Source organism: Musca autumnalis, unplaced genomic scaffold (genome assembly GCF_047663935.1).
Source record: "Musca autumnalis isolate F117 unplaced genomic scaffold, ASM4766393v1 scaffold_5, whole genome shotgun sequence".
Taxonomy (NCBI): domain Eukaryota; kingdom Metazoa; phylum Arthropoda; class Insecta; order Diptera; family Muscidae; genus Musca; species Musca autumnalis.
In genome coordinates this window covers 56,000,800-56,026,621 of record NW_027412088.1, presented here as the reverse complement: position 1 = coordinate 56,026,621, position 25,822 = coordinate 56,000,800, and positions in this window count along the sequence as shown.

Below are 25,822 nucleotides of genomic sequence, written 5' to 3'. Positions count from 1 at the left end.
CTTATCAATGTTTGCGCCTCGGAACAATCGTACATCCAACACGCTCGATGCATGTCTTCCATCTATCACAACATGATCAATTTGATTACTTGTTCTTTGATATGGAGATAGCAGGTGCTCTTATGAATATCGAGATGATTAAATCTGGTACTGCTAACTACCATGTTTTTTGCAGCTGCAAAGTCTATCAGCCTCATACCAATGTCAGATGTTTCACTGTGGAGACTAGAGTTGTGCCAAAGGAACTATATGGAACTACCTAGTTCACTTTGCAGTTCCAATGGCCCACATTTTTTCTTTGAACAAACTGCGTATACTTAATATCACACGTTACATTTCATGATGTTACTCATACGTTTTGGAACTAGTACAAGGAACTAGGAACTAGATTACCAAACTCTACTAGAGACTGAATTTCCCGACTGTTGGGACAAAGATATTCTTCTTTCCAATTTTGGCATTAAAATCGCCTAGAATGATTTTAATGTCATGGGCAACGGTCATATGTTTCTTCTAGGCGCTCGTAAAATATATCTTTGGTCTGTTCGTCCTTTTCTTCAGTGGGAGCATGAGCGCAAATAAAGCTGATGTTGAAGAATTTTGCTTTCAATCGAATTGCAGCAAGTCTTTCATTCACTGGGGTGAAGCTGGAGACCAGATGTTTTAATCTCCGACCAACTACAAATCCGCAACCAAACTCATGCTTTGTGTCATGGCAGCTATAATACAGTGCGTCACCTTTAGGTGTTGTTGTGACGTATTTCCTGTATGGCAGTAATGTCGGCCTTGTACTTTCCAAGTACGAGTACATCTGCCAATGCGTAAACTGCACCTTCTCTATACAGAGTGCGAACATTCCAGGTGCAGATTCCAACGTTTGCGGGGTTCGTCAACTTTAGAGGGGTTTGTTTTTCTTTTCTTTCGTTTTTTCATGGTAGGCTGTTTTTGCTAGGGGAGGGTTATTAACCCTACGCCCAAACCCAAGTTTTTAACGTTCTTAGGGGTGAACGCGCGGCACATGTTAGCTCACTACCTTTAATGGGTGTTAAAGACAGCTCCCCAGGTGACACCACGGGGAGGTCCGTGTCCACTTGAGATGAAAGAGAGACCAAGATAAATCCTGGGCTTTGCCATGTTAAAGCCGGTCAGGAACGTTCCTTGGTACCTTCCATCCTCTACGTCGCCCTGGGTTCTGGTTACAATCAGATAATTCTTGACGTGGGAAATGCCATATTTCGTTTGATAATGGCCTAAGATCTCTAAAAACCCTTGGCACCAACCCAAAGGACTTATGAGTATAATATATATAATTGTTCCATAAACATCCCAGACGGGACAGGGGAGACTTCTCTCATATGAATGAGTGCACACCGATTCATATTAGCTCAATGATAGGGACCTACTGTTTATCGCCGAGTCCGAACGGCGTGTCTTACGACACCACTTTATAGAGAAATTTTACATGGCTGAAATACTCAAGAAATGTCGCCAACATTACTGAGGGGTATTTTGCCATCGTTGAAAATATTGACTTTCTGCGTGCAAGGCGGGTGTGCTTACCATTGCACCACGGTGGCACAATACCTTGCAATACAATACGTTGCAAATTGAGTATCCGATTTACATTGCAATATAAAATGTGTGGTATTTTGTTAAGTTTGAAAAAAATAAAGCCCTAATAAACATGTGCTTTTTTGATTTCAAAAACAAAAGATAGAAATAGCTTCTCCTTTTTCAATGAATTTCCAGCGACCTCAAACATATTTACAAGAAATTTACTTTCTGCGAGAAATTATGCATTTCGTGGAATGATATGGAAACATTCAAATTGAAAATGTAACGAATTTTCATTCATGTTTTTCAAAATATTCAATCAAATGTGAACAATTATTGGTTATTAAAATTCCAATTATTTATGGACATTTCCTTATTTTGTTTACATTTTCCGGTGACATTAAGATTACCAACAAAAAAATCTATGTGGTTGTTGAGTTGTATTTGTTGTAGTATTTACTTTACCTTCTTTGTTCTACCATGATTTAAAACGACAAAATACGTTGTCGTGAGAATATCCATAGTTTCTAACGCAATGATTGGAAACCTTTTAAAAATCTTGCGGTGACCAAAGTAGGAATGTCTACCGGAATTTGGTTTAAAAATTAGTTTGCTAAATTATATTGAAATTGGTCTCAATTCGGATATAGCTTCCATATATATTTTACATATTCACAGTTGATGTAAGGTATTATATAGTCGGCTTTGATCCTCTACTTACTGGTTTTTAGATGTCATTGCCCTCAAAATATATAGGTGTGTGTGTGCTAGCATCATGGAATGAACGGTATGTTTAGTTCGTTGGTTATTTTGCTGCATGGTTTTACCTCAATTAAGATCCTTCATTGCAGAGTCTAAATGGCAAGTCAAACATAGCAACGTTTTACATGGCTGGAATACTCTGAGTGGATTCAATACCCACGACCTCGGTATGTAGGGTCGCAAGAAAAACTCTTAAAATTAAAATGTCAATATTAAATATTAAAAGATTTATAATAAAAATATATTATGACATGTTTATAAATGATTTACATATTACAAACTTAGTCTATTTACAAAGTTTCGCCATGTGTTTCTATCGTTCGCTAAATACTGTAATTGATCAAGAGTTTGATTAGTTTCTGACATGATTGTTCTTCTCCATGTAGTTCTTGGTCAGCCTCTATTGGGACGTCCTTGTGGATTGCATCTAAGTACCGAGTGGGAAATTTCGTCCTCGCTTTTCCTTAAAGTATGACCAAGCCAACCGTATTTTCTTCTGGTTATATCGGATCCTATTCCATGCTGCCTTGTAACTATCCACAGTCGCTATGGTTTGCGGTAACCATATTTTCAAAAGTCTACGGAGGCATCTGTTTATGAAAACCTGCAATTTGTTAGTGATACTGCTGGTGACAAGCCAAGTTTCGGAACCATATAATAGTGTAGATTTTACACATGCATTGAATATGTCCATCTTTGTTTTTAGATCTATCGCTTCCGAAGACCAGATATTTGCAAGAGATGCAAAAGTACCTTGCGCTTTTCGTATGCGGCTTTCAACGTCTTCAATTGTTCCTCCCGATATAGATAAAATGCTACCCAGGTATTCGAAGCGGTCTACATTTTCAATGTCTTTGTCATAGATTTTAAACGGGGTATTATTGTATGCGTTGATTCTCATTGTCTTTGTTTTTCCGCAGTTTATCTTAAGCCCAATTTTGAGAGACTCCTCAGATAGTGCATTTAACTTGGTCTGCATATCCGAAAATGTTGTTGTCAGTAATACGGCGTCGTCTGCATATTCCAAATCACCAAGTTTGTCAAACATTCTCCAATTAATACCAGTTGGGACGGAATCTAGGTTTTCGAATACTGTGTCAAGAACTGTTATAAAGAGTAAAGGTGATAGTGTACAGCCTTGACGTACTCCACTGGTGGTAATGAATGCTTTACTCACATTGCCCTCGTGTAAGACTCTAGACGTTGTTCCATCGTAGCTTTTTTCTATGATATTTACAATTTTCCTGGGTACCCCTTTTGATGAGAGTGCTTCCCAGATGTAGCTTCTATTAATGGCATCGAATGCTTTCTCGTAATCAACGAAGGCCAGATACAAACTTGCATTGTATTCAATCGATTGCTCAATTATAATCCTGGTTGTGCATATTTGATCTATGTATGAGTTACCAGCTCTGAATCCTGTTTGGTTTTTTCGTAGCATTTTTTCCAAGGGATCTGCTATTCTGTTCAATATTATTTTGTTAAATATCTGTAATATTGATGGTAGCAACGATATGCCTCTCCAGTTACCACATTTAGTCTTAGGACCCTTTTTATGGAGTTTTACTATTATTGACTCTTTCCGGTCCATAGGGATACTTTCTTCCTCCCATATTTGTTTGAATAGAGGAAATAATGCATCCGCCATTATTGTGCTGCATGCCTTATAACATTCTGATGGTATACCGTCATTTCCGGGGGCTTTTCCATTTTTTAGGCTATCAATAGCTTCTTTAATTTCATTTCGAGTAGGATTTTCAATATTAATTTGCGGGTTTGATGGATGGGATCTATATATGTGAAATTGTTCCTGATGATGTTGACTAATATTCAAGGTTTTTTCAAAATGCCTTTTCCAAATTTTTATTTGGTCGTCTTTTGCTGTAACAAGACATCCCGTTTCGTCTTCTACCGGAGTACGATTAGTCTGAGAAGTAGCTTTTCCACTTAGCTTTCTAATGACATTGTAGAGCTCTTTAGTGTTTCCACTGTTTGCTGCATTTTGGGCTTCACTACCCATTGTATTGTAGTAATATCGTTTGTCTCGTTTTATCTGTTTCTTTATTTCCTTACTCAATTGTTTATATGTTGCTTTGTATTCTTCTATGCTGGTCTCTCCTGTTCATTGAGCATTTTAAGCTTTAGATTCTTCCTTTTGTCGATAAGATCCCAGGAGAGATTGGTCATCCACTCCGCATCTTGTTGCCGTCTCTTGAATCCTAAGACTTCCTTGCATATATCTGTCATCTTGTCTTTAAACCGCTTCCATTTTTCTTCCAGTGTTTCATTGGTATTTATGTTTATTTCTCTCACTTTGTTTGAAAATATGTGTACTTTTGGTTTGGCTCATTTTTAGTTTTCAATATCAAATTTTCTCACCTGAGGTGATTGATTATTATGTTTATAAAATAATTTTAGTTTTATCTCAGCTAAAAGTAGATAATGGTCGCTACTAATTTCTGCGCTTCTTTTGTTACGAACATCGCATAATATGTTGCACCATCTCTTTGAGATACATATGTGGTCTATTTGATTTTCGTAATTTCCACTACGTGCTTTCCATATTGTTTTATGTTTCTGCTTATGTGGGAATTGCGAACCCCCAATCTTAAGGTCAAAGTTCATACACAACTCTAACAGCAATTCCCCGTTTATGTTGCGATTTCCTAGCGCATGAGTCCCAATTACATGTTCAAAACCAACAATGTTTGAGCCTATTTGGGCGTTAAAATCCCCAAGTAGTAATATTATGTTTTTCTTAGGTATATTTGCCAGTACACTGCCCAGCTGACTGTAAAAACACTCTTTATCAGTGAGATCACTCTCCTCCGTAGGGCCATAGCACTGAATTACTGTTATATTATTGCATTTTGTTCTGAAGGTGGCTGTAATAATTCTTTCGGAGATACCTTTCCAATTTATAAGTGCCTTGTACGCTGCTTTTTTTAAGAATATGCCTACACCTCTAATATGTGGATCATCCTGGTTCGACATCCCAGAATATAACAGTACATCACCTTTATTGTTCCGGACTTCTCCGCTGGTGTTCCATCTTACTTCGCTCAGACCGCAAACACTAATATTTAATCTGTCACATTCTCTTGATAATTCGGCGAATTTTCCAGTTTGATAAAGCGTCCTCACATTCCATTGTGCAAATCGTATCCGTTTAACGTAGCTTTTATTCGTCATCAAATAATTGCGATCATTTTTTCTCTTTGTAATTACTCGAATCAGTGAAATTTCAGTAATCGATGGTAGATTAGACCAACGATACCTAGTTCGGTGATAGGGCTGCTATCTTTGGTTTTACATTTGCTTGCAAGTTCTGGCCTCCGAACATGCTATACTTTTTGCTTTGGTTCCTAAACATTTCCTCTTAGAAACAGGTGTTATGGTTATACCGCCAATGGTCGGTCGTCAGAGCCTACTCTGCTATAGACAGGGTCCACCACTAGTCGGCGAGGTTGACAGAAATGCAGGAGAGGCTTTAATTTATACATGTAAGATATGTACGCTTCACTACACCTTAGATTTAATGTTGTCGAATTATAAATAAATTGCAGAATCAGAAGCTTTATTTGTTCTGCTTCTGCAGGGTATTTATAATTGGACTTCATTGAATCTTTAATTCTTTGTTATATGTTTTTTTTCAGAAAAATGTTTTTCTTTTCAATTTATTTCAATTGAAAAAGGCAATGTTTGATTTAGAAGTCAAACAAATAATTGCCTCTTACGACAGACAAACTTTGCCAAAACACAAGGAAGATGAATGGCGCGAATGTCTTTGGTTGTGTAATTTCGCACAACAATAATTATTTCCATGGAAATTATATAATTTCATCATAATGATATTTAAGAATAGATGCCAATGACTTTTGAGTTGGCCAAATTCAAAGAATTTCGTACCAAACAAAAAAAAAAAAAAAAAGAAAAACCAAAACAAAAAGTAAGAAATATTGTGAAAACTTGAATAGCAATAACATTTCATTCCAAAGAATGTAATATGATTCTCAATTGCGGGAGATTATGAAACCAGGAAAACATGATATTTAAAGAATAGACACAAAACCCTCCTCCCACCCTGCTGTGACAATAATCCTCCAGAATACAAAAGGTGACTTGTTACGGGTTTTGTTTACATTTTTTGTGGATTTCAATTGAATGTGAATAACACTTGAAGTGATGTAATGTGTTTTGCTGACAATACTGCCCGGAACAGGGTCAATTAAGGTGATACTAGGAATTTAATTTGAAAGGTTTATGGAAAGAAAACTTTTAAGTATCTTCTAGAGATAGAGGACCTTTTACAGGCCTTCTATATACAGAAGACGTTTTCTATAGTTGGAACACCTGTTACAGGTCTACTATAGACAGAAAACCTTTCACAGATTTTTTATAGTCAGCAGATCTTTAACAAGACCTTTTACAGTAGTGCGATTCTCTAAGTAATTTTTTGAGTCGATAAAATTTAAAAGGAAAAAGCATTTTAATTTTACCGATTTTTGTCGGTGACTACAAAAATGTGTTGGAGATAGAAGACCTTTTACAGGTCTTCTATAGACAAAATGGCGTACAGAAATAAGGGCTCATGAAATAACACCCCAAATTGAAAATGAAAATAGGCCCCAAACGGGTATATGGAAAACAACAACAAAGCTTTTGGGGGCCTACTTTCATCTTTCTGGGATCTTTTTTCATTCAGTTGTTGGGGCCAATTTGTCTTCACAACAAGTAAATCGAAAATTTGAAAATCAAATTCGGGTGTAAATAATATTGGCGTCTAATTGCATTTCTATTGGGGCCTTTTTGCACATGTTTAGGGCCCAAATGCAATCCAGTGTTTAACACAATAAATTTTCGAGAGTTATTATTAAGAAAACAAAGAAAAATTAGGGTGTAATTTCATACATTTTTTAAGAACAAACTATAAAAAACGTTTCCCGGACGTAACACCCACGGAACATAACTCCCAAAATTCGTTGGGAGTTTTGTCCGTGAAGCAAAGCGGACATACGAGTAACTACAAAAAAACGCGGACATAACTCCCAACGATTTTGTTCTTAATTTCAAAGTTATTTTTTTTACTTTTCGATTTTTTTTCAAAGAACTGTTATAAATTTTAGAGAGGAGGTTAGAATATAAACGAAATCGTACATTTGGGAAGGTGCCAAACAATAGCGAAGTCCCCACAAAATCTGCTAGATATTGCCGAAAAAAATATTTTTGGCTGCGGCGCTTTCCGGTTTTATAAAAGTATTTGCAATTGTTTAGAAAAACTTTGTATTTTCTAAAACTTTCAAAATATTTTTGTAAAAACTCGCGCGTTTTTTTTCAAAAATATTTTCGCCTGCAGCGATTTTCGTCTTTAAACAAGTAAAAAAGTATCAGTCGCCTTTGCCGACAGAGATATACCCTCAGCCTATGTGAATTGGAACTTTCATATACGGACGGATCGAATGTATTTAGGGTATTTTCTGAATTTTGTGTCACTTTTTGGACATTTGAACTTGCCGACAAAAATGTGGATTAGGATTAAAGTTCAAAAGTTTTTTCGGAGGAGAGAATGGACCGACGTAGTGCATTAGGGAAGTGGATCTTATTTTGAGAGTCGTATCTTTTCAATAGATATCGCGCCCACTAGTCATTTCAATGGCTTATCGTACACCTTTTGGACCAGTATGCCAGGAAGCATGGACTTGTCCACGGAAAACATAATAGCTCTGTAAACAGGACCACAAAGAACATCATCGGTATAAATTTCCAATGGATCTCCGAACAGACCCTAAACTGCACTTGGACACAAATATTGAACTTTTGTGGGGGAGGTATCTTAAGGAGAGGACCGCTATGGGCCATTTTTGAAGTTAAACTAGGTTTGGACAAAAGATGACGAAGGCCAAATTTTGAACCAAATCGGTTTATCAGTTCGAGAGTTGTTGTGCTTTCCAGCTACTACATATGGTGTCATAGGGTTTTTTTACAACTTTCGGGCTGTTTTCCCAAGAAGTATGGACTTGCCACTGAAAAAACTTTTACCGTCAAATCAAAGTTAGTCAAGAGCAGGTCTTAAAGTGAACTTGTCCAAAATTTTGTGTGGGAGGTACCCGAAGGAATGGACAGATATAGTCCATATTCAAACCTGATCTATATCTAGTAGATATATTAGGATGCGTAAAGTATGGACCAAATCGGTCCTTCCCTTCAAGAGTTATCGAGCGCACAATTTTTCCGAACATTTTTGAACTTTTGTGGGGGATGAAGGAGTGGACGGGAGAGGACCGCTATTTTTGAAGTTAAACTAGGTTTGCACAAAATATTACGAAGGCCACATTTTGGACCGAAACGGCAGATCCGTTTGAGAGTTATTTTGCGCTCCAACCAAGGGTTTTTTGAAACTTTCAGACTATTTTCTCAGGAAGTATGGTTTTGCCCATAATGAAACTTGTACCACCGTATGGGGTGGCCGCGAATACAATGTGTTACAACAAAAATCAGAACGATTCGAGAACAGTTCCTAAACTGAACTTTTCCGAAATTTTGTGTGAGAGGTACCCGAAGGCGTGGACCGATTGTGTCCATATTGGAACCTCATCTAAGTCTAGTACAAATTTCACGATGTGCAAAATATGGACCAAATCGGTTACTCCCTTCAAGAGTGATCGTGCGCACAAATTTTCCGAACATTTTCAAACTTTTGTGGGTGAGGTACCGGAAGGAGTGGACCGATAAAGCCCATCTTCGAACTTAAACTAAGTATGGGTAAAATATTACGAAAGCCAAAATTTGAACCGAATCGGTTCATCCGTTAGAGAGTTATCGTGCGCTCCAGCCAGCCAGACAGACAGACAGACGGACGGACATTGCTCAATCGACTCCAAATTGTCTGAAACACATTTCGTCCAAACATACTTGGGGTCTAAAACCATTATTTCGATGAGGCACATTTTGCCCGTATGAAAGTGTATATACCCTCGTTAGCATAAATGCTGATGGTATAATAATAACTTACGCCCAAGGTCTGAGAATAGTTTTTAAAAATCCACGCCCAAAGGTCTGAGGATGGTTGAAAAAATATTTTTTAAAAATCCACGCCCAAAGGTCTGAGGATGGTTGAAAAAATATTTTTTAAAAATCCACGCCTAAAAGTCTGAGGATGGTTGAAAAAATATTTTTTAAAAATCCACGCCTAAAAGTCTGAGGATGGTTGAAAAAATATTTTTTAAAAATCCACGCCTAAAAGTCTGAGGATGGTTGAAAAAATATTTTTTAAAAATCCACGCCTAAAAGTCTGAGGATGATTGAAAAAATAGTTTTTACAAATCCACGCCAAAAAGTCTGAGGATGGTTGACAAAATAGTTTTTAAAAATCCACGCCCAAAGTTCTGAGGATGGTTGAAAAAATAGTTTTTAAAAATTCAAGCCCAATTATCTGAGGATGGTTGAAAAAATAGTTTTTAAAAATCCACGCCCAAATGTCTGAGAATGGTTGCAAAATATATATTTTTAAAAAATCCACTCCCAAAGGTCTAAGGACGGTTAAAAAATATTTGTCAAAAAGCCACGACCAAAGTTTGGAGGATGGTTAAAGAAATATTTTTTAGAAATCCACGGCCAAAGTATGTTTCAAAAAACCGCGCACATAGGTCTGAGGACATAAAAACTGTTATCGTAGTAAAAACAATTAAAAAATATCAGTGGGCTTTGCCGACAGAGTGGGCTTTGCCTCAGTCTATGTGAATTAAAACTATTATCTATGGGCAGATTGAATGTATTTAGGGTCTTTTCAGAATTTTGTGTCCCTTTTTGGACATTTGAGCTTTCCGACAAAAAAATGGATTAAGATTAGAGTTCAAAAGTGTTGCGGATTAGGTACTTAAAGGAATGGACGGACATAGTCCATTATGCAAGTGGATCTTATTTTGGGAAATTGTGGTATTGCCCATCTTCTAACTGAAACTAAGTTTGGACAAAATATGACGAAGGCCAAATTTCGGACCAAATTGGTTGACCAGTTCGAGTGCTATAGTGCGCTCTAGCCACAACACATGGTGCCATAGGGATTTTTACAACTTTCGGGCTATTTTCAGGAAGTATTTACTTGCCCCTGAAAAAAAACTTATACCATCGTAAAAGGGGTCAGAGAATGGGAGTTTCTTCATCAAAAATCAAAGTGATTCGAGAGCAGGTCCTAATGTGAACTCATCCGGAATTGTGTGTGGGATGTACCCGAGGGAGTGAAGAAATATAGTCCATATTCGAACCTGATCTATACATGGTAGATATATTAGGATGAGTAAAGTATGGTCCAAATCAGTCACTTCCTTCAAGAGTTATCGTGCGCACATTTTTTCGGTACATTTTTGAACTTTTGTGGGGAAGGTATCTGAAGGAGTGGACCGATATGAACTTAAACTAAGTTTGGACAAAATATTACGAAGGCCAAATGTTGGACCGAATCGGCAGATCCGTCCGAGAGTTATCTTGCGCTCCAACAACTACACACGGTGTCATAGGGGTTTTTGCAATTTTCAGGCTATTTTGTCAGGAAGTATTTACTTACCCCTGATAAAACTTGTACCTTCGTATGGAAGGCAGTGAATACAAGTTGCTACAAAAAAAAAAAAAAAAAAAAAAAAAAAATAAAGCGATTCGAGAGCTGGTCCTAAACTGAACTTTTCCAAAATTTTGTGTGGGAGGTACCCGAAGGCGTGGACTATGTGCAAAGTATGGACCAAGTCGGAGTTATCGTGCGCACAAATTTTCCGAACTTTTGTGGGGGAGGTACCGGAAAGAGTGGACCGATATAAGCCTAAGGAGTGGTACGATGTTCCATATTTGGACGTAATCCAAGTATGTACGCGAGTGTTATGTTAGGCACCACCAAGTTTAGTTAGTGGCGGCAGATTTTTTTGAGCTCCAGGGCCATTATCTCAAAATGTATGGACTTGTCCCCGAAAAAGAATACACCGTCAAGGAAAAGAATACAAAGTCAAAATTTCGATTTTTAACAAAAAATGTGACATTTATTGACCATTAATCGGTCAAAAAAATTTTAAGGAAAATTCTCTTATTTGAAGAAAAAAATTTGATGTATTCAGTAAATTCACAAAAATATATGAAGACTGAACACCAAATTTCTGTAATTTTGGGTGGATAATGTGGCTAAAACCTTAAAAAACCCGAAAAAAATTGGGCGGTACCGTTCCACGAGGGTTATATCAAAACGTGAACCAATACCAACAATTCTCTGTAAAAATATATCGCAAGACCTGGCGAAGACTAAATACCAAATATCAGCTACATTGGTTGTTTAATGTGGCTAAAACCTTGAAAATACCGAAAATCGGGCGATACCGTTCTATTGTAGCTATATCAAAACGTGGACCTATGTACATAATTTTTATCAGAAAAGTTTTTTGGTCCATTGGGAACCCTCAATGCAAAATTTCGGCGTATTTGAGCGTGAAACGTATCTAAAATCTTCAAAATTCCGAAAATCGGGAGGTACCGTTATATGGAATCTATATCAAAACGTGCACCTATGTCCATAATTTTTATCGGATAAGTTTTTTGTAAAGTGAAAACGCATCTCAAAATTCAACCAATTTGGTTGATAAGTTTAGCTAAAATATTCAAAATACCGAAACATCAAGAAGTAACGTTGCATGGGGACTATCCCAAAACGTGGACCGACCTTCCCAATTTTTTGCTCTCGACATTGTCAGTAAACTATAAGTATTTATACCGAAATTCATCTGCCAACGCCAACTCCTTTTATATTTGGCCACCGTTTATTTGAACTCGCGACATAGTGCAGCGTTTTTAAGGTTAAGCGCCATTATCTCGGGAACTAGGACTTGCCCTCGAAAAAAATTACAAAACATTTCATAACGATTCGTGAGGTGTCACTAAACTGCATTTATTTCAAATTTTGTGTGGGAAGTACCTAAAGGATCTTTTCATCAGCATTTGAACCCATGCAAAGGAAGCCGTGAAAGATCCGATCTTTTCATCAGCATTTGAACCCATTCCATCGATCCAATAGAGATGAATTTTGTGTTTTTATTTATACACATTTTCTAAATATATAAGATTAATTATTTACAATAGGCTTGATGTTGTCGACGAAATTACAACCAACGTTGTTAAAACTCCTGTCGTAATGAGAATGTCATTGCAAAGTTTTGGTGAAAATGGCATGCCAAATCATTGGTGGAAATTACATGTCAAAGCATTAATGTAAATGACATGCTTTGGATCCAAAAATGAATAGCATATTTTGGGGTCCACGCTCATATAAAATTCATCGATGAAGATGCTAAAAAGATGACATGCCAGATCACTTGCACCCATGATTGAATGACATCTTTGGCATCGAACATTTTGCTGGGTATGGCCCATCTTCGAACTTAAATCAAATCTGAACAAAATATTTCGATACCCAAAATTTAAACCGAATCGATTGATCCGTTCGAGAGTTATCGTACGCACCAGCCAGACAGACGGACAGACAATCAGACGGACGGACATTGCTAGATCTACTCAAAATTGTCTGAACCGGATATCGTACAAACATACTTGGGGTCGAAAACCATTATTTCGATGAGGCACATTTTTGGTCGTATCAAAGTGTAAATACCCTCTTTAGCCTAAAGGCTGAGGGTATAAAAATCCATGCCCAAAGGTCTGAGGATGGTTGAAAAAATATTTATTAAAAATTCACGCCCAAAGGTCTGAGGGTGGTTGAAAAAATATTTGTTAAAAATCCACGCCCAAAGGTCTGAGGATGGTTTGAACGAATTTTTGTTAAAAATCCACTCCTAAAGGTCTGAGGATTGTTGAAAAAATAGATTTTACAAATCCTCGCCTAAATGTCTGTGAATGGTTAAAAAATATATATTTTTAAAAATCCACGCCCAAAGGTCTGAGGACATTAAATATTGTTATCGTAGTAAAAATTGGTAAACTCTTGCAGTTCTGGAACAGAAAAGCCGTTAACACAACAGAGCAGATACTATACTTACGTACATATGTATGTAGGTAAGCATATATGTATGTATATTAGGGTTATGACCTTTTTACTTTTTTCTCAAAAATAATTTGGTTAAATAACATTCATTCCATTTTATTATAAAAAAAAGTTCCGCACGAACCACTTTGAAAAAATTTTATTTTGAAAAGATCATTCCCTGTTGCACGAAATGAAGGACCTTTTGCTTAAAATAATTTTTTGGTTAAAATAATTTTTTTTTCTATTTAAATATTGAAATAGATACCGCACAAACCACTTTTTTATGATATATGAAATGAAGTTATATCATAAATAAAAATTATAAATTTAAAAAACAACAAGTTTTAAAGTGGGTGTAGTTAAAACTGGCTTACCATAGGGAAAGGCAGTTATATATAATGACATTTATGTAGTAATACGATGATAAAATTAGTGAGAAACAAACGGTTATGTCATTTTGGTTATGTCGTGTGGTGCCTCTATACCTTATTTTCAGTTAAATACCTGCTTACAGTGACTTCAAAAAATGTTCATTGAAAAATAAAAACTTTAAACGATTTTTTATCGAATCACTTTATAATTAAGATTTTATGTAGTCTTAGGCCATGTTTTTATTATAGCCTTTTGCAGGGTTAACCTTCTTGTTGAGGATTTATTTGAAATATAAGCAATGGAATTGACATTTAAAACCCAGTGGGCTTGTGAAATCAGGTTATATATAAACGCAAAGACGTATAGCAATAAAGACCCGAACAAATGCATTTTCCAAAAACATATGCTAATAGTTCCACATTTTGGTTACAGATGGCTGCACAACACACTGGAATTGATAACAGCAATTCCAATCGTTTTTGATTCCCATTTCTCGCGGGAGAAAACATTAACGTTGTGTTTTGTGGCTGAAATTTATTTCTTTACTTTTTTTATTGTTTATTTAATAAAAAAAATCAAAAGTGAATGCCGTCAAACTTGAGTTTTAATGTTTTTCTTGTCAATATTCCAATGAGTAACAGTTTTCGTTTAACAGAACGTTGCTATGATATCGTAGCAACAGAGGTTAACTCCCTCTACGGTTAATTTTTCACAATTGACTTTTCCTATCTTATAATATTGACATCTTTGATAAACGTACTATTAGGTAAAAACTCATTAAAATATCATACAGGGATACAAGGTTGTAAAAAAAAGTCATAACCATAATGTACATATGTAGACACACACTAATGCTCTGTTCCAGAACCTGCAAGAATCTACTAATTTTTACTACGATAACAATTTTCCCTTTATGTTATCGAACAAAATAGTAAAAATTAGTAGATTCTTGCAGTTCTGGAACAGACCAATAATTTTTTAATTTTTTAAAAAGAAATATTTTCCATTTCATTTACGAAAATAATTAGCTAAATTTGTTGCGGCATAACATCACACCCACAGGCAAAAAATGCCAATCGTGACTGTGACGACCACAAAACAACGGAATAATGTCAATTGTAAAACATTCTTTGGTTAAATAAAAATATATAATTAAAATACAATAACAACAACAACAATGAACGTATTTGATTTTTCCCATATCGAATGAATAAAAAATGCTGACAATAAAACAACAATTCTTTGCCAAGTGATATAAAAATATGATGGTGTCAGCAACATTAAAGAGCAACAGCAGCAACAACAACGGAAAACCACCACAAATTACAAAATCCACAGTTCCCTTCAAAGAAACAAAAAATGTAATGAATATTTAATGAATTGACAACAAAAAAAAAAAAAAAAAAAAAAAAGATAACAAAAAATCAAATGCAATTTAAAAGAAATTGAATAATAATAATTCAATTGAAGAGTTAAATGTAATGTAGAGAGAGAAAGAGAACGGGAGCAAAATTTGTACATATTGAGATTTAAGTAGCAAGTTTTTTTTTCTGAGAGTAAGTTAAATATTACATATATGTATTAACAGCTTTGAAGAAAATAGTAGCACAACGCTTATTGGTCGGAGGATGGTTGAAAAAATATTGTTTTAAAAATTCACTCCCAAAGGTCTGTGAATGGTTGAAAAAATATTTTTGTAAAAGTTCAAGCCCAAAGGTCTAAGGACGGGTAAAAAAATATTTGTTAAAGATCCACGCCAAAAGGTCTGAGGATGGTTGAAAAATATTTGTTAAAAATCCACGCCCATAGATCTGAGGATGGTTGAAAAATATTTGTTAAAAATCCACGGCCAAAGGTCCGAGGATGGTTGAAAAATATTTGTTAAAAATCCACACCCAAAGGTCTGAAAATGGTTGAACAAATATTTGTTAAAAATTCACGCCTAAAGGTCTGAGAATGGTTGAAAAATATTGTAAGAATTCAAGCCCAAAGTTCTGAGAATGGTTGAAAAAATATTTGTTAAAAAGCACCGCCCAAAGGTCTGAGGATGGTTGATAAAATATTTTGTAATAAAAATAGGTAAAAAAAAACTTTTTAAGTTAAACGGTTTTATGTTACAAAACAAACATTTTAATCAACGATTGTAGACAATTGACGTGCCCCACGATTTTATTTTAGTCTAGTCTATGCATATGTTTATAATTCCCACGACTGTATCTATTTTATTATTTTTTGGTTTTTAGTACATTTATCTTAAACATTGCACTGTATGCTTAACATAAAACCGTTTAACTTAAAAAGTTTTTTTTACCTATTTTTATTTTCTAGTTTTTAGTTTTTATTTCGCATTCTGTTTAATTCGTTTAGTGCTTCAATATTGCAAGGTTTCTTGCCCGTTAGTTTATTGCAATACAACTCCTCTATACGTAGTCCCTGCAAAGATCTTACTCTACTAAGAGCCACGTAGGCTTGACCATCTTCAAACAGAGTCGCACCTAAGTATACGACTGCGTGATCCACAGTGCTGCCCTGCATTTTATGTATAGTAGAAGCCCATGATAGTATTAAAGGCAACATTCTTCTTTCAGCCGTCCCGTAATTGTACTTAGCTGGAAACTGTATGGCTTTCGGGTGTATAAGATGTACTGTATAGTGCACTGTATTCTTCTTGTCAAGCCCTTTTATTTGATACCCTTATTGGTGGGATTGATAAAAAATTGTTATCAGCCATTTGGTAGCGGCGGCCATCTTAGATTTCAATTTTGCATAGGGTAAGTGCACCAGTAGTCGGCACTCTAAGGATTCTCGCATCTTCAGCCGTATGTCATTCCGAGTCTAAATATCCAATCAAATTAAATTCAAGTTGTTATGATTCGTTATTTTGTGTAGTTTTAGATTATATAAACAATTTATTTCTGTTCAACATGCAAAAAATACAATTTTAGTGAAATACTGTTTTTTCACCAGTAGTCGGCACCATTCCCCAATAGTCGGCATGATATGATCCAGTAGTTGGCATGTTATTTTTAAATAAAGAAAAAATGCATACTTTACGTTTTTTTCTTAAATATTTGAAAGAACAATAGCTTAAGCATTAGGTATTTATACATTTCTAGTTTATTATATACATTTCTATTGATTTTACTTCAAAAAATAAGGAAATTTTAACATATTGTTTAAATAAATTAGTTCGTACCCAATAGTCGGCATCTATTACCCAGTTGTCGGCACCCCCCAACGTACGCACTTCAAATCATGGCTAATATTGCTTAAAATCGCTAAAGTTCCTTTCAAATTGAAACTATTTTTTTATTAATTAGCCTTTAAAGTATTTCTTTAGTATTTTTTATAATTTTTAGCTAAAAGTAATCGATAAAAATCAATGTTTATAACCCCATGCCGACTTCAGGCAAATTTTATATTTTTTTGTCCCTAAAGTCGGCATCAGCAAAAATTGCACAATTATAAATATTTTTTAAAAATTTCTTTTTCTAAAGTGTTCTTTTAACTGTTCTCTACCTACATAACAAAAATGTTGTGGAAAATTTCTTCATTTTAAAATAATTACAGGGCTTATAAGGTTAACATCTCCACAATTTTTTTCTTAAGAAACATGCATTTTCGGTTGTGGTGAAAAACCCGCACTGACAAAAACTTAAATTTCGATATAATAATTGGTCCTAGCTCAATGAAATTTTATATAAAGTTAGCTGACAATATTGTTGAAGCATTTTTAAGATTATTTTCCTATTTTGTTTTCTTAATATTTAGTTATTTGAGTTCAAATTCAAAAGGTGCCGACTACTGGTACATGCCGACATTAGGTGCACTTACCCTAGTAAATTGTATTCTACTTGTTGAGACCTTTCATTTGATACCCATTTTGAGGGGATTGATAAAACCTAAGTTATACGCCATTTTGTAGAGGCCGCCATCTTATATTTTAATTTTATATAGTACATTGTATTCTACTGGTTGAGCACTTTCATTTGACACCCATATTGATGGGATTGATAAAACCTACGTTATCCGCCATTTTGTAGCGGCCGCCATCTTGGATTTCAATTTTTTATGTATATTGTATTCTGCTTGTTGAGCCCTTTCATTTGATACCCATATTGATGGGATTGATAAAACCTACGTTATCCGCCATCTTGGATTTCAATTTTTTATAGTATACTAGCAAAGTGCCCGCTACTTCGTATGCGTTAAATATACAAAACAAATAAACAATATATAATATAGAATGGTGGTAACTAAAAATTTCCAAAATTTTATCAATCCTACAATTCAACAGGTATTTTAATTCCAAACTTGAGGATGGCAGCTACATCAGATTACCGAAATCCAAATTGTACCAAATTTAGTACCATTTAGTACTTTTCGTACCCATAAGTACAAATTTTCAAAACTACCTCAGTGTTATGTTCAAACAATAAGCTTAATTCCGAATTTCAGGATTCCAGATATATCCGATAACTCAAATCCAAATTTGGTACCATTTAGTACTATTCGTATCCATAGTACGAATTTCTAAAACTATCTCTATCAACACTCCAACATCAATTTTAATTCCGAATTTCACGATTCCAAATGTATCCGTTCGCTCAAATCCAAATTGTACCAAATTTAGTACTATTTAGTACTTTTCCTACCCATAACTACAAATTTCCAAAACTTTATCAATCCTACACTCCAACAGTACTCCTTATTCCAAATCTCGGGTTTCCAGCTATATCCGTTCCAAATTTGTACCAAATTTGGTACCATTTAGTACTTTCGTACCCATGAGTACGAGTTTCTAGAACTACCTCAATCCTACAAGCCAACAGTAATCTTAATTCCAAAATTAAGGATTACAGCTGCATCCAATCACCGTAATCCAAATTGTACCAAATTCGATACCATTTAGTACTTTTCGTATCCAAAGTACGAATTTCCAAACCTTCCTCTTTCAACACTCCAACAGTAATCGTAATTCCGAATTTCAGGATTCCAAATGTATCCGATCACATAAATTACAATTTGGTACCATTTAGTCCTTATCGTACCCATAACTAAACATTTCAAAAACTTCATCAATCCTACTTACCAACAGTAATCCTTATTCCGAATCTCGGGATTCCAGCTATATCTGTTCACTCAAATCCAAATTGTACCAGATTTGGTACCATTTAGTACTTTTCGTACACATACATAAGTACAAATTTTCAAAGCTACCTCAGTGCTATGTTAAAACAATAAGCTTAATTCCGAATTTCAGAATTCCAGATACATCCGATAACTCAAATCCAAATTTGGTACCATTTAGTACTATTCGTATCCATAGTACGAATTTCTAAACCTACCTCTATCAACACTCCAATATCAATTTTAATTCCGAATTTCACGATTCCAAATGTATCCTATCACTGAAATCCAAATTGTACCAAATTTAGTACTATTTAGTACTTTTCCTACCCATAACTACAAATTTCCAAAACTTTATCAATCCTACACTCCAATAGTACTCCTTATTCCAAATCTCGGAATTTCAGCTATATACGTTCACCCAAATCCAAATTGTACCAAATTTGGTACTATTTAGTACTATTCGTACCCAAGAGTACGAATATCCACAACTACCTCAATCCTACACGCCAACAGTAATCTTAATTCCAAATTTCAGAATTACAGCTGCATCAGATTACCGTAATCCAAATTGTACCAAATTTAGTACCATTTAGTACTTTTTGTTCCCATAGGTCCGAATTTCCAAACCTACCACTATCCAGCACTCCAAAAGTAATCTTAATTTCGAATTTCAGGATTCCAAATGTATCTGATCACCCAAATCCAAATTGTACCAAATTTGGTACCATTTAGTACTTTTCGTTGCCATAAGTACGAATTTCCAAAATTATCCCAATCCCACACTCCAATAGTAATCTTAATTCCAAATTTCACTATTCCAGCTCTATCCGATCACTTAAATTCATATTGTACCAAATTTGGTACCATTTAGTACTTTTCGTACCCAAAAGTACGAATTTCCAAAATACCTCTATCCTACACCCCGACTGTAATCCTAATTCCAAATTTCAGGATTCCAGCTCCATCCGTTCCCCCAAATCCAAATTGTACCTTATTTGGTACTATTTAGTATCTTTCGTACCCATATGTACGAATTTCGAAAACTACCTCCATATCTCAAACCTACGCTTCAACAGTAATAGTAATTCCAAATTTCAGAATTCCAACTTTATCGGTTCGCCCAAATTCAAATTGTACCAAATTTAGTACCATTTAGTACTATTCGTACACATGAGTACACATTTTCAAAACCACCTCCTTATATCAACTCATCTTCTAAACCTTGATTTTCATTCCAAATTTCAAGATTTTAGATCTATCCGTTCACGTAATACCAAATAGTACTAAATTTAGTAACTTTTAGTACTTTTCGTACACTTATAGTTCGAATTTCCAAAAACCATTTGGTACACCTTTCTAACTCTCCATCAGTGAACCTCATTCCAAATTTCAGAATTCTAGCTCTACGCGTTTGCCTAATACAAAGGGTACCATATTTAGTACCTTTTAGTACAGTTCTAGTTCGAATTTCCAAAAATCCAGCCTTATCCGACACCTTCGGACCAAGAGTGACCCTCACCCAAAATTTCAAGATTCTAGCTTTAGCCGTTTAGTCTGGGCGTTGATTATCAGTCAGTCAGTGAATCAGTGAGTCAGTGAGTCATCATTACTGAACTCTTTTATAAGTATAGATTGTATTCTGCTTGTTGAGCACTTTCATTTGATACCCATATTGATGGGATTGATAAAACCTACGTTATTTAGACCCATTTGACCACAGAATTTGTTGTAATTTGGTATTTTGTGTCTTCAGAGGCCAGAAAACATTTCTACCAAATTTGGGTTATATAGGTCCAAGTTTTAGTATAGCCCCCACATAAAGCCCCTTATAAAGTACGCGTCATTTTAATATATTTTGAATGTATTAGACCCATTTGACCAAAGAATCGGTTGTAACTTTGTATTTTGTGTTTCCAGAGGCTAATAAACATTTCTACCATAAAAAGTTTATATATGTAGGTCCACGTGTTGATATAGCCCCATAATACAATATCTCCCGATTTTCGATATTTTGAACGTTTTAGCCTCATTATCACACCGAGATGGCTGAAATTTGGTATTTAGTCTTCCTTAGGCGTATAAAACTTTCCCCCAGAAATTTGTAGGTATAGGTCCACGCCATCATATAGCCCCCATAGAACGGTACCTTCCGAATTTCGGTATTTTGAAGGTTGTGGCCACATTAATCCACCGAAATGGCTGAAATTTGTGGTGGAGGGTATAAAAAGTTCGGCCCGACCGAACTTAACGCTTTTCTTACTTGTTTATAGTATATTGTATTCTGCTTGTTGAGCCCTTTCATTTGATACCCATATTGATGGGATTGATAAAACCTACGTTATCCGCCATTTTGGATTTCAATTTTTTATAGTATATTGTATTCTGCTTGCTGAGCACTTTCATTTGATACCCATATTGATGGGATTGATAAAACCTACGTTATCCGCCATTTTGTAGCGGCCGCCATCTTGAATTTATAATGATAATGAATAAATATAATTGTATTGTCACCAAAATGCAAAGTGTATACAAAATTTCAGATTAATCGGTTGACAGGAAGAGGGTGAAATTTGAATTACTAAATTTGACCCAAAAATAAATAATAAATAAAACAAACGGGGTGAGCTAAATACAACCATTTAAAAATCCACGTCCAAAGGTCAGAGGATAGTTGAAAAATATCTGTTAAAAATCGACGTCCAAAGGTCTAAGAATGGTTGAAAAAATGTTTGTTAAAAATTCATGTCCAAAGGTCTGAGGATGGTGGAAAAATATTTGTTAAAAATCCACGCTTGAAAATCTGAGAATGGTTCAAAAATTATTTGTTAAAAATCTACTCCCAAAAAATCCAAAGGTCTGAGGATGGTTGAAAAAATATTTTTTAAAAATCCACGCAGAAAGGTCTGAGGATGGCTGAAAAACAATTTTTTTTATGTCGAGGTCCAAAGTTCTGAGAATGTTTGAGAAAACATCCTTGCTATTATTTTGAACACAGACGTATCGTTTTAGTTTTGCATGACTAGCAGCCGAGTCATCATAAAATCATTGTTTTATTCTGTAAAAACACACCCATTCAATGAGAAAAGAAACGACGACATGTAGAGTACACAAAAAACTAACAACAACAACAACCAAACGACCTCAATAACTCCTTACCCCTTTTGCAGCATAACAACATTTGCCAAAAAAGTACACACCGACCGAGAACATTTGCCTTTGGCTTATGTTTAGGAAAATTCTAGATCGACCATACATAATTTTTTTTTCTGCTATTTACATGTGATTTCATTGAAACATGCTGCTTCACCCTACCCCAACTTCTCACCCACAAAAAGAGCACTTTTAAAAGAAACCGGCAAAAAGTGCATAATCAATTATTCATACATTTGGACAATGTGCAACCAAGTTATACTCAGCTGCTAATGAGAGGACAGAGTTGGAAGCAATTCTCTTTCCGATTTTTTGGATACATAAAAATTTCAATTCAATGTGTGGGGAACTCGCTCCATAGGACATGCGCCACTCTTTGGGTTGGGAGAATAACAGAATCGTTCTCTTTATTCCTATTGTTAAAATAAACCCGTTTTTATCGAATACTAGCAGAAAATTTCACAACATTACTCAACCAATTAATCCACAAATTTCCAGTTGGATGGAGATTCTTCCATTGGAGAATATCCATAGCATAAATATTCAATGATCACCTCATGCGAGCATAATCTCGAAAAGGGTGCAAAGAAAAGGACAAAAACGTGAATCAAACGTGACACCACTTTGACAAAGTGGGGCGAGAGAAGACAACAGGCAAGTCATTCCATATGATTTATCAGTAATGCTAATTTTGTGATTTTTACAACCTCAATGTTATTAGATTTGGGGTTCATTTTCCCGTTTGTGTTGACTTCGACGGAGCCTTGTCAACAGCAAGTCACAGTCGAGTCCGAACTGTAAAAGAATAACAGCTGAGTGACAGAATAACTAATCAGACAAGAATTCGGTGGGCGATCAACAGTTTCCAGCCTTAAAAATAACCGGGACCGGATGGTATAATACCGGCAATGCTACAAAATGTGGCTGAGCCGGCGCTATCAATCCTGATAGAAATTTTCAAGGCTTGTTTATTGTTATCATACATACCTGGTCTGTGGAAGGAGGTTAAGGTGACCTACATCCCCAAAGCGGGGAAGCCAAGTCATGCTCTACCAAAAGACTACAGACCAATTAGTCTTTCTTCATTTCTCTTAAAACATTAGGAAGGTTACTGGATCTTGAAATTTGAACGCAATTAAACCCCATTAACATCAGCAAATCACAACATGCCTACACTAAAGGCAAATCAGTGGAGACTGCCTTGCATGAGGTGGTCGGGCATGTTGAGAAGCATATGGATAATTCAGGCTTCACGCTGGCGGCCTTCCTCGATATAGAGGGGGCTTTCAATAACGTGAAGCTTGAATCAATCCACAATGCTCTCAGCAACACAGGCATTTCCTCCATCCTTGTGGAATGGATTGATGAAATGCTAAAGAGTAGAATCATCAACTCATGCATAGGAGAGAGTTCCGTGAGTTCCAACCTCTGGACATCCTAATCCAGTTTCAGGCGGCGAGAACTGCTTTTAGACTCCGGGAGTCAGGGTGTTGGCGTGGTTCACACTTTGGACACTCGAATGTCCCAAAACTAGTTGATAGTCGACTTGAGTGAGGTGCAATGGTTGCGTAAGCGATTATATGCCTACCTCATTCAAGTTTGACTCCTTAACTGTTATCTTCCCAAGCAGAAACGCATGGGCTGAGTGCATATCTCCTCTGGACGGTCTGGCAATTTACACAGACGGACCCAAGATGGAAGAAGGTACTGGCGCTGGCGTCTACTGCGAGAGATTCTTGCTATCAAAGAAAGTTGGTGAAATGGCTTGAAGGCAGTCTTACAGGACCGGTGACTATATGTCGATAGTCAAGCGGCCCTCAATGCTCTCAAGCCATGGACCATAAATTCAAGAGCTATTCTTGATTGTAGGAGGGCTCTGCAGGATATACACGATATCGTAAAGCTATGTTGGGTTCTGGGTCATAGCAACATCATGGGAAACGAGGTAGCAGATGAACTGGCTCGAGGTGGCTCTAGGTCTATCGACTTATCAGTTGATGAAACGTTAAACTTCGGGAGATCTTCAATGAGAAAGCACAATAAAAATGGCTATTGGAACCTGGTTGTAGGATATCCAAGGCAATCTGGCCTGTGGTTTCTCTTCGAAGAACGGCTTCCCTCCTCTCACTTGATAAGTTAGGGATGACAATCGCGGTGAGACTTATAACAGGTCACTGCAGAGTGAGGTCCCTAACTTCAAAATGGGACGACAGTGACTACTGCAGACTATGTGAAGATGCGGAGGAGATAGAGACTGTCGAACATCTGCTTTGTAGGTGTCCCACGTTGCAAACAAGGAGATACCGTACACTAGGCAGATATGAGATAGACACTCTGACCTTCCTGCCTAACATAGATCCCATCGTCCTACTCAACTTTGCCAGACATCTAGCATGGCTTGGCAAAGGTCCTTAAGAAACCTTAATAATCAGACTCTTTTCACTTTTCCAGATAATTCCTTGGCGTCAATCTCTACATCTCCCACACTCACCATTTTATCATCTCTATCCTATCATCCTCATCTCATCAAGCCGCATCAACACTCTATCATCTCCTTCATCTTAAATCATCTCAACAACACACTGCCAGCATCTTTAAATCATTATCTCCATCATATTTAAATAGCCTACACAGGATGAACACAATGGACCAACGGTCTCCGAGTGAAGCAGTCACCTATTCTAATAGAGGGCTGCGCATCCTTAAACCTAAGCTAAGATTTGGCCATCCGTCTGTCTTGTTGGCAGTTTAGGGGATGCTCTAGAAATATTTTAAAATTTTCACCGAAGTTAGTCCTTGTGATAGTGATTACAAACTCCCAGAGATAATGGTCCGAAAGCTCTAAAAAATTCTACGAAGAGCAATTAAAATGAGTGGTGGGCCCTATAGCCATCCAAAGGATCCCTACAAGTATAGTGTGGTGTTGTTGTTGTAACAGCGTTTTTATTATATGTTTTGAAGTTCTTTTCCTTCTTAATCTGGCTCATCAGCTCTGGCTGGGGATCTATCTCCAGTTCTAAGAATGTGGCTGTTTCGATTGAATGTAACCACAGATCTGCTGGAGTTGGATGAGTAGGTTTGGCAGGCCATTTGAAATAGTTCAGACGGGCATTTGGTTTGCACGTTGTCATCGATCCTTGCCCTATAGATATTCAGACGGCTGCACCATCCCGAGCATAGTTGAGCCAAAACTACTTTGGTTTGTGGGACTGCATTCTTGTGAATGCTATTTAAACTTGCTTGATAGGCTTGTTGAACTCTTTTAACGCTGGACCACTGTTTCTGTATCACGAATATACCTCCATATATGGCGGGGTGGGGATCTTAAGCTCCATCTGGTGATTAGAATAGCACTCGCGGTAACAACCGAGCAAGTACTGCAACGAAAGCATGCAATAGTGTTGCTGTACTGGAAGAATATTTGTTTCCTCATGTAGATGGTCCACACCAGGCATGAGGAGGCACCCTCTTGCGCCAGGGCTGCATACTGACAGATTTGAATATTTTTCCATCGCGCCGCACTTATATTCGCGGTCCAAACTGGAGCAGCATAGCTTACCATAGACCGACCTATGGCATTGTATGTAGTTACGAAGGTTTCTTCATGTGCTCCCCAAGTGCTGTCGTGTAGGGTTTCGAGGACTTTGTTTCTAATTATCGTTGATAGGTGTGGCATGCGCGGACGACTTGTATAAGCTATCGAATATGACCCGACCGGACTTTGGGATACTTACATCCCACAACATCCCCGAAGGGAAAAGTAAGGGATACCTTTTAGACGGAACTGTGCATTCAGTGGGAGCCGCATATCCCCAGTCTATGTTGTGAACAGTGTGG